The sequence below is a fragment of the Balaenoptera physalus genome, assembly GCF_965194825.1.
Source record: "Balaenoptera physalus genome assembly, chromosome: 5".
Taxonomy (NCBI): Eukaryota; Metazoa; Chordata; class Mammalia; order Artiodactyla; family Balaenopteridae; genus Balaenoptera; species Balaenoptera physalus.
This window is the reverse complement of record NC_138884.1, coordinates 58,808,621-58,819,675: the sequence shown is the minus strand read 5'-3', so window position 1 is coordinate 58,819,675 and position 11,055 is coordinate 58,808,621.

Sequence of the window (11,055 nt, the reverse complement as noted above, 5' to 3'; positions counted from 1 at the left end):
GAGAGATGGTTGGCCTATTGTCTATCACCAAATGGATGCAGACAAGACCTGGATGATAGATGGCGTGAGAAAATGGGAGCATTCCAATGGAAACTGGGTGGGTAGGTCAACTCGGACAAGCAGCTGCTGCCAGAGGCCTAATTGTTTATGGTTCTGAGGGAGACATCACAGTGAACAAGTGAAAAACCATCACACTCACAAAGACTTTTGTCAGCAGTACCCCCAAGCAACCTCTTCCCTCCCCTTCCCATCCCACCAAAAATAAAAGTTCAGCCTAATAATCCATGTACCAGCATCAAGACTGATGAAAACCTGATTCTTTTCCTACAGTGTAAGTGTATTGTGAAATCCTTTTTGGATGCAAAATCCAAACAGTAAAAGTGACAGTGATAGTAAAAGTGCCCTGGTCCACTATAAAACCAGAATACCTCTTTGTATATGGCTATGATGATAAATGGGAAAGATTTTTCACACCATCATCAGAACAGGTGGTGAGTAGGGATGGAGGAGGGAAACAGGCTGGAGCCCTCAGAAAGGGAGGCTTATAAGATTATTTGTTCATCCAAGAGGCGTCAGTATCCTTAAGAAACAAGTGGAGTTGGACAACCTCAGGGGAGAAAAGGCAGAAAAGTCATTCTTGATTCCTCTTTTCTGCTTAGGCCCTATATTCAATCAGTTACCACTTTCTACTAATTCTAACTCCACAGCATGCACCCCATTCACCTCTAGCTCCTCTTCATTTCCCTGACAGTACTGAGCGCATAGCAATAGCTCTTCCCGGACCATCGCAATACTTTCAAGCCATCTCCCTTCTCCCTTGCCCTTACCCATCCATTCTACCTGATGCTGATGGATTAATTCTCCTACAATTCAACAATTCTGATGAGATCACCCCCTGCTCCCTACTGCTATGGACTAAAGTCCCAAATCCCCACCCTAGTTTCCAAACTTCTCCCTAATCTGGCCCCCTTTTCCCTTCACACTCTTGGAAATCTGACCATTCCTTTATACAACCATCATTTTTTCCTTTCTGTACCTTTTTTGAGCTGTTACCTTCCTCCTTTATTTCAAATGTCTAAATCTTACAAATCCTTCAGAACCCAGTTCATTGCCACTTCCTCCTTGAAGCCTTTGGAAACCCTTCCAATCAGCATTGCTCCCCACTCTGACTCACATCCTCTGAGTCTCTTCTAGGATACTCATCCTTCCCCATTGGGGTCATTTGTGCATGCCTTTCTCCCTCTTAGAGTTTGCTGCAAGACAAGAGTCTGTCTTATTCTTTATCCCATGGCAGGTAGAAGGGAGGGGAGCAAGTGAAAGAAAGAAGGACTCTGGTTAGTACCCTGACACCTAAGCACCCAAATGCCCTGAGTAGTCCCCTGACAAACTTAGTTCCTGTTTTCCTGCCTCCCTAGACTTTCCATGCCTTCCCAAAATGTGATGCAGTTATGTTTTCTACTTTCTTCTTCCCCCCTAACGAGCAACCAAAAGCAGACAGGGTCCCAGATTAGGTTGCCAGATCCCTGAGCCTTCAGCAAGGGGCCAGCAGTTTCTTGATGGCAGAGAGAGGGAAGCCAGGAAATAGGGCAGACACAAGAGTCAGGCCAGACTGAGGAAGGGAGGGGGAAGTCGCACAATAGATAAAGCGACTTGCATGAAATTGTAGTGCCAGAACCAGGAAGTAGAGGCATCAAGTCAATTCACATGGCTGCCTCTGCGCTCCAACCTCCAAACAACCAGGTGTCCCAACACCTTCCAGGGACAGAAGCCCAGGGCTCTGAAATGAAGGGTCCTCCCAAGCTCCACAGGCACACCGTCCCGGGAGCAGCCCTAGGGATCAGCGACAGCTTGCTACGTTCCAAGGCCCTCTGTCAAGTCTGCACGTGAATTATTTAATTTAATCCTCAAAATGCCTGCCATTTTACAGGTGAAGAAGTTAAGGCTTGGCCCTGCGGCCCTCTCACAGAGATCCCCGTTTGCTGGAGTTGCTGGGTTTCACTCCGGCAGCTTTGATGTGATGTGTAGGCAGCTCAGATGGCAGAAGGACCTCCTGCCTCTCCCCAGCACCACCCCCCAACCCGTTGCCCTGGAAAGGTCCTCCCAGGAGATGACTGTTTCAGCACAGCTAGCTACATGCAGTCTTTTATTCTATCACCTGTGTGTCTGCCAACTGGCACTTTCAAAGCCCCGGCCCTGATTGTAAAGCTCCCGTGTGACTTAATACGTTTGATTAGTTTTGAGCTCAGGGACAACGGATGCTTCCTATCTTCCATCTGCTGTCATCTTTTCTTCTGTACCTGCCACCTTGCTGATAACAGGGGTGGCAACTTCAGCCAGGGAGTATGTCCTAGTCATTGGTGCTGGGTTTTGGCAGCCTGTCATTCCTCAAGGGCTGGCCTTTAAACCAAAGTCTGATTTCACACTGGTCTCTCATACTGTCCCTGAAGAAATCTTCACTGCCACCCTATTTCCAGGCTCTCTCCACTTATCCTGCAGCCTGTTGCCAAATGCATCTTGCTAACCACTCACTGGCTCTTCGTTGTCTCAATAATTATGGGCAAGGGTTCTCGTTTAACATTTACAGCCCTTTTTGTTCTGGGACAGGCAGCTTCCCAAACTCACCTCCAGCCTCTCCCGTGTAGGCACCCAGGACTCTAGCCAAACCAACCCACAATCCTCTCCTTCAGACTCTAGAAACGCTGGCAGTGCTCTCCCTCTCCATCTCCATCTCTAGAAATCCCAACACCACCTCAAGGCTCGGCCAAAATGCTGAAGCATTTCAGAACTTCCTGAGCTTTCTCCTGATTCCCTACCTGGGTAGGATTTCTCCGACTGATACGACTCTGTGTCTTGTGCCTCTTTAATTGCCCTCATCACATTCTCCCCTCCTCTGTAGCTGCCTACATTCTCTTCTCACTTCCTTTGTCATAAACTGTGGACTCCAAGGCAGACTTTCCTGCGTGCTCAGCCCCAATTCCACCCCCACCACTACCTCAAAATCAGCCACCAGAGCCTCTCACTTCCCAGTGCTCAAAATCTGTTTATTGAATTGCATTACAAATTGTTGAATTGGGTAGATATACTTGACAAAGCTGTTGGAGTTACTCCTTTATCCTGGGGTTTTATCCAGAAGTCTGTTAATTTCCTCTTCCTTGTCCCTCATGCTATCAAGTGGTGATTGTCCAATCTAATCCGGTAACAATCCAGATGTTTCACAACTATCACTTAATATACAAGTGGTTTGAATATCCTGGGAATTTCCAAACAAATTTGTATTCATGTTGTGAAGATAAAATGTGAAGGATACTGAGAAATGGCCTTTTTTTTTTCCCCCTATTGTGTCCCTTCCCAGTCTAGAAGGCCTATGCAAAGCACCAGGCACCAGGCTAGGATGAGGTTCCTTTTATTCCAAAGTTTGCTCTATAGGTTTCACGCTTTCCTTGGATTAGAAAAATGATTAAGTACTTTCTGATCAAAAGGCCTCTGCTTGAATCTAGACTCCAAAAGTAGAGAAATACATAAAAAGAGATGAAACAAAGGATATTAGGACCTCTTCTGCTTAATTATGCTAATCAGAACTGGAAAACAAAAAGCAGCAAAAAAGCACCAAAAGCAAAAGGTCAACCCACAGAATGGGAGAAAATATTTGTAAATCATATATCTGATAAGTGACTTGTATAGAATATATAAAGAACTCTTACAACTCAATAATAATAAAAAAATTATATCCCAGTTTTAAAATGGACAAAGGATCTCAATAGACATTTCTCCAAGGAAGTTATACAAATAGCCAGTAAACACAAAAAAATATGCTCAACACCACTAGTCATTAGGAAAATACAAATCAAAACCACAATGAGATACAACTTCAGACCCAATAGCATGGCTGGAATCAAAAGTGGCGGATAATAATGAGTATTGGTGACGATATGGAGAAACTGGGACCCCCACGCACTGCAGGTGGGAAAGTAAATATGATGCAGCCATTGGGGAAAAAAACTGGCTGGCAGTTCCTCAAATGATTCAACATAGAGTTACCATGTGAGCCAGCAATTCCACTCCTGGGTGTATACCCATGAGAAATGGAAACATATGTCCACACAAAAGCTTGTGCATGAATATTTATAGCAGCAGTATTCATAGTAGCCAAAAGGTGAGAACAACCCAAATGTCCATCGACACTAGAATGGATAAACCAAATGTGGTCTTTCCATGTGAGATATAATTCACATACTATATGATTCACCCATGTAAAATGTAAATGGTTTTTAGTATATTCACAGATATGTGCAACCATCTCCATAATCAATTTTAGAACATATTAATCATCTCAAAAAAAAAAAAAAACAAACCAAAACCCTGTACCCTTTACATGTCATCTCTTATCCCTAATCCTACTTGCCAGCCCTAAGCAACCACTAATCTACATATATAGGCTGCTCAACATCACTAATCATTAGAGAAATGCAAATCAAAACTACAATGAGGTATCAGCTCACACCAGTCAGAATGGCCATCATCAAAAAATCTACAAACAATAAATGCTGGAGAGTGTGTGGAGAAAAGGGAACTCTCTTGCACTGTTGGTGGGAATGTAAATTGATAACAGCCACTATGGAGAACAGTATGGAGGTTCCTTAAAAAACTAAAAATAGAACTACCATATGACCCAGCAATCCCACTACTGGGCATATACCCTGAGAAAACCATAATTCAAAAAGAGTCATGCACCACAATGTTCACTGCAGCTCTATTTACAATAGCCAGGACACGGAAGCAACCTAAGTGTCCATCAATGGATGAATGGATAAAGAAGATGTGACACATATATACAATGGAATATTACTTAACCATAAAATGAAATGAAATAAGGTCATTTGTAGAGACGTGGATGGGTCTAGAAACTGCCATACAGAGTGAAGTAAGTCAGAAAGAGAAAAACAAATACCGTATGCTAACACATATATATGGCATCTAAAAAAAAAACAAAAAAAACAAGTGGTTCTGAAGAACCTAGGGGCAGGACAGGAATAAAGACGCAGATGTAGAGAATGGGCTTGAAGACAAGGGGAGGGGGAAGGGTAAGCTGGGACGAAATGAGATAGTAGCATTGACATATATACACTACCAAATGTAAAATAGATAGCTAGTGGGAAGCAGCCGCATAGCACAGGGAGATCAACTGGGTGCTTTGTGACCACCTAGAGGGGTGGGATAGGGAGGGTGGGAGGGAGACGCAAGAGGAAGGAGATAAGGGATATATGTATACATATAGCTGATTCACTTTGTTATACAGCAGAAACTAACACACAATTGTAAAACAGTTATACTCCAATAAAGATGTTAAAAAAAAAAACAAAACTAAAAGAGCCTTACTCCATAGACAGGCTTTATCAGTCTGGCAGAGACATTGCGGCCAACACTCTAGACTCCATGCAGCTCCTGGTCCATGAAGAGAGAGAGAGAGCATGAGTTCGTCGCTCCCAGTTTCATGGGTGAAATTCTTAATTCTTGGGAAAGGCTTTAGTTGGCCTGACAGGTGTCCAGACAGGTGTCCAATGTCTGCAAACCTCCATGGCCAGAGAATGGAGTGCTATGCGTGACTGGCCAAGCCTGGGTTACATGCCAAAGGGGCGTGGATGCTAAAGGGACCAAAAGAGCAAATGTTCATATACTGGACTTAAAGAAGGTTAGGGAAAATTTTTAATCCACCAAAAAAAAAAAAATGTTGTTTAGGATGGATCTGCTTCCTAAATTAGTCAATGCTCTTATTTGAACAGAACAGAAATTGATTTGAGGAGAAAGACATTTATTGAAATAATATTAGAAAGCTAACAGAATTACCAGGAAAACCAGAGAATAAGGCTCAGAAAACAGGAGGGACACCAACACCACAGCTAAAATCATGCTGGAAATCCATTGCCGAATACTGGATGCCGCAGCTGGTACCTGTGCATTGGACCCCGGATGACACCACTGTCGCCACTGCCACTCTACACCTGTAAACTAGATGGCTCAGTTGCCACCCCACTAGAAAGAATTCTTCCTGGGTGGCCATGTATTCAGCTAAAAAGGGAGGAACCTATTGCTAAAGAATGAGGAGAGAATGGATTTCAGGTAGTCTGACCATATATCCTGGTTGGCCTGGGAGTGTTCCAGATGTCGTCCATTGCCCACTATCCCTATGTCCCTAACAGTTTACCATTTGTCCTGGAATTTTCCTTTTTTTATGAAATTTAATTATCATCAAACATTGTATTAAAATAAGCCAGGAAGGGTTTGGAAGAGTTCCATTTTTCATTTCTGTACCAGGGACCTGTCCAGTAGTATGTGAGATGCATGTGAAGTCTCACATGAACACATGGTGAGATCCAGAAAACAGCTAGCAATAACCCATTTCTCTCTTCTTCATCCTTTGCAGATGCAACAGAGCTAACATCTCCCTGCACGAGCCCAGATGCAGGGAACCCATTGATAAAACAGTGTGTTCAGACAAAAGCATGTTCAAAAGCCAACTCCTCCTGATCTCCAGAAACAGTGGGCAAAGCAGTCGGTGCTACTGTCCCCACCAGCCACTTGATGGATCAGCCAGGTGTGTTGCGACCTGCGCCACAGGCCATGAGGTATGCAAAGCCTCTAGGTCATCGGTTAATGGAGCCAGTGGGAAATGATCGGGTGGGTGCACATGAAATAAATGTGCAGAAATGGAGACTTAGTCTTGACGTGGCGTGTGCAGGGAGTGGTCTGAATTCTCTTGCTACAGGCATTTAATGTTTGGGATAAATCTACAACTGTTGATTTGATTGGTAATAATTTTAATTAATTAGAATTGCAAAATGTTAATTGTTTTGAGAGCCCCCTTTCGTCCTCAGAAGGGTCCCATTTTAGACCATAAATTATATAGGCACAGTAACAATGGGAGGACATCAGCAATATCTGTCAGACTGCCCTTGACTATCCAAAGATCCTTGAGTACCTGAGTACCCAAGGGAGATACAGTAACCACAAAATCTGATCAAGTTAGCATCCAGCTCAGACTCCAGGACCTCTGAGCGCCATGCAGTCTTCCCAATCAGGTCTAAATGCAGCCCCTCATAGGCTGGCAACCTCCAAACTAAGAATCAAGTTAGCTGCCCCCAACATACCCAGTGCACAGTGTCATAGAGTAAGATAGCAACTGTAAGCCCTGCCCTGGCAGTGGAGTAATTTTTTGGTTAGTGTGATGGTTAATTTTATGTCAACTTGACTGGACTAAGAGATTCCCAGATAGCTGGGAAACTATAATTTTTGGATGTGTCTGTGAGGATGTTTCTGGAAGAGATTAGCATTTGAATCAGTAGACAAAGCAAAGAAGATCACCCTCACCAAAGCAAGTGGGCATGACCCAATCTGTTGGGGGCCTGAATAGAGCAAAAATGTGGAGGAAGGGTGACTTTGCTCCCTGCGTGGGTTTGGACATCCATCGTCTCCTGCCCTTGCCCTCGGACACTGGTGTTCCTAGTTCTCAGAACTTCGGACTTGGATGAATTCTTTAAACATCAGCTTCCCTGGTTCTTGGGCTATTGGACTCAGACTGGGACTTAACACTATTGGCTCCCCTAGTTCTCAGGCTTTTGGATTTGGACAGGAACTACACCCCAGCTCGCAGATGGCATACTGTGGGTCTTCTCAGTCTCCATAATCACGTGGGCCAATCCTTCATAATAAGCCTCTTTCTATATATCACTATATATTCTATTGATTCTGTTTCTCAGGAGAGCCTTGACTCTTGACATTCAGCTAGTCTAGCAGCCTCCTTGTTCTACTCTCTGAAAGGAATTTTCTTGCCTACTGGCCTCCATGCCCCTGGTTTTATCTTCTTGGAGATTCTATTTTTGCTTGTCTATTATCCTCCATAGAGACATCTCAGGTGAGTATTGAAGAGTATAAAACAGGCAGGAAGGTGTGATATACAAAGGGAGGGCCTGTCTCCTGCAGCTCTCTTCCAGCTTCCAGGTGGCGTGGAAGGTGCCCAAAAGTTCCCATATGCTCCATGGAGGGTAGTACTGGTGGTTTCAACTGGCCAGCCTGCCAAGGAGATCACTATGACAAAGAAACAGTGACCCTGGCCTGAAGGCTACAGGGTGAATGGTCTGGGCCAGGTACTGGCTAGGACTGACAGCTGGAAGGACCCAACAAAGCTAATAAAAAAAATGGATGACATCAGAAGTAGAAACTAACAGGATGCGCAGAGATGGGAACAGACCAACCACTTCTCGGCGGCTGCCAGCCAGAGCACACCAAGGACTGCCCTGAACCACCAACACTATGAAGCCACCCTCGCGGTCTCATCTTGGAGAGGAACAGATTGATGAAAAAAATCCATAATCCTAAATCATCCAGAAAGACGGAGCTAATCTAAAGAGACTGTTTAAATTATAAGATCAGCCTGAGTGTATCATACAAACCTAAAATTAAGTTCTCACCCATTACCCAGTAGGGCAGAGGACTGACAAGAGCCATCAGATCAGTTTATGTTTACTTTATACACACGCCCATAGTGTGAGGAAATTGGCAACCACATTACAAGGAAAAAGCTTCTGTGTTACAGACATTTTATCATTACAGTTTCATTTGTAGTGAATTTTTAAGAATGTAACCAGCTGTAGCAGTATTTGCAGGAGTAAATTTCCTCACTATAACATATCAAAGACGCTTTCTAGCAGCAGGAAAAATGGGAAATTATGAGAAACTAAAATCTTGAGTGTCGGGCTTCCCTGGTGGTGCAGTGGTTAAGAATCCGCCTGCCAACGCAGGCGACGTGGGTTCGAGCCCTGGTCTGGAAAGATCCCACATGCCGTGGAGCAACTAAGCCTGTGTGCCAAAACTACTGAGCCTGTGCTCTAGAGCCCGAGAGCCACAACTACTGAGCCCGTGTGCCGCAACTACTGAAGCCCACACGCCTAGAGCCCGTGCTCTGCAACAAGAGAAGCCACCGCCATGAGAAGCCTGCGCACCACAATGAAGAGTAGCCCTCGCTCACCGCAACTAGAGAAAGCCCGCGTGCAGCAATGAAGACCCAAAGCAGCCAAAAATAAAAATAAATTAAATAAATTTTTTTTTAAAAACTTTGAGGGCTTCCCTGGTGGTGCAGTGGTTGAGAATCTGCCTGCCAATGCAGGGGACACGGGTTCGAGCCCTGGTCTGGGAATATCCCACATGCCACGGAGCAACTAAGCCCGTGAGCCACAACTACTGAGCCTGCGCGTCTGGAGCCTGTGCTCCGCAACAGGAGAGGCCGCGATAGTGAGAGGCCCGCGCACGGCGATGAAGAGTGGCCCCCGCTCGCCACAACTAGAGAAAGCCCTCGCACAGAAACGAAGACCCAACACAGCCAAAAATTAATTAATTAATTAATTAATTTAAAAAAATTAAAAAAAAAAAAACAAACCTTGAGTGTCGTATAAACTACTTCTACAAAATGTGAGGGGAGGATGGTCAGGAAGATGGCGAAAGAGTAAGATGCGGAGATCATCTTCCTTCCCACAGATACAGTAGAAATACATCTACACGTGGAACTGCTCCTACAGAACACCCACTGAACGCTGGCAGAAGACGTCAGACCTCCCAAAAGGCAAGAAAATCCCCACGTACTTGGGTAGGGCAAAAGAAAAAATAAATAACAGAGACAAAAGAATAGGGATGGGACCTGCACCAGTGGGAGGGAGCTGTGAAGGAGGAAAGGTTTCCACACACACTAGGAAGCCCCTTCATGGGCGGAGACTGCAGGTGGCGGAGGGGAAGCTTCGGAGCCGCGGAGGAGAGCACAGCAACAGGGGTGCGGAGGGCAAAGCGGGGAGATTCCCGCACAGAGGCTCGGCGCCGAGCAGCACTCACCAGCCCGAGAGGCTTGTCTGCTCACCCGCCGGGACGGGCGGGGGGCTGGGAGCTGAGGATCGGGCTTCGGTGCTAGCCGGGAGGGAGTCCGGGAAAAAGTCTGCAGCTGCGGAAGAGGCAAGAGACTTTTTCTTGCCTCTTTGTTTCGCGGCGCGCAAGGAGAGGGGATTCAGAGCTCAGCCTAAACGAACTCCAGAGATGGGTGCGAGCCACGGCTATCAGCGCGGACCCCAGAGGCGGGCGCGAGCCGCAGCTTTCAGCGCAGATCCCACAGCAACAGGGGCGCAGAGGGAAAAACAGAGAGATTCCCGCACAGAGGCTCGGCGCCGAGCACTACTCACCAGCCTGAGAGGCTTGTCTGCTCACCCACCGGGGCGGGTGGGGACTGGGAGCCGAGGCTCGAGCTTCGGTCGGATCGCAGGGAGAGGACTGGGGTTGGCGGCGTGAACACAGCCTGAAGGGGTTAGCGCACCACAGCTGGCTGGGAGGGAGTCCGGGAAAAAGTCTGCAGCCGCCGAAGAGGCAAGAGACTTTTTCTTGCCTCTTTGTTCACGGCGCGCAAGGAGAGGGGATTCAGAGCGCCGCCTAAACGAACTCCAGAGACGGGTGCGAGCCGCGGCGATGAGCGCGGACCCCAGAGACGGGCAGGAGACGCTAAGGCTGCTGCTGCCGCCACCACGAAGCACAGGTCACTCTCCACACCGCCCCTCCCGGGAGCCGGTGCAGCCCGCCACGGCCAGGCTCCCGTGATCCGGGGACAACTTCCCCGGGAGAACGCACGGCGCGCCTGAGGCGGGTGCAACGTCACGCCGGCCTCTGACGCCGCAGGCTCGCCCCGCCTCCTCTGTACCCCTCCCTCCCCCCCGCCTGAGTGAGCCAGAGCCCCCGAAGCAGCTGCTCCTTTAACCCCGTTCTGTCTGGGCGGGGAACAGACGCCCTCAGGCGACCTACATGCAGAGGCGGGTCCAAATCCAAAGCTGAACCCCAGGAGCTGTACGAACAAAGAAGAGAAAAGGAAATCTCTCTCAGCAGCCTCAGAAGCAGCGAATTAAAGCTCCACAAACAACTTGATGTGCCTGCATCTGTTGAATACCTGAATAGACAACGAATCATCCCAAATTCAAGAGGTGGACTTTGGGAGCAGGATATATTAATTTTTCCCCTTTTCCTTTTTGTGTG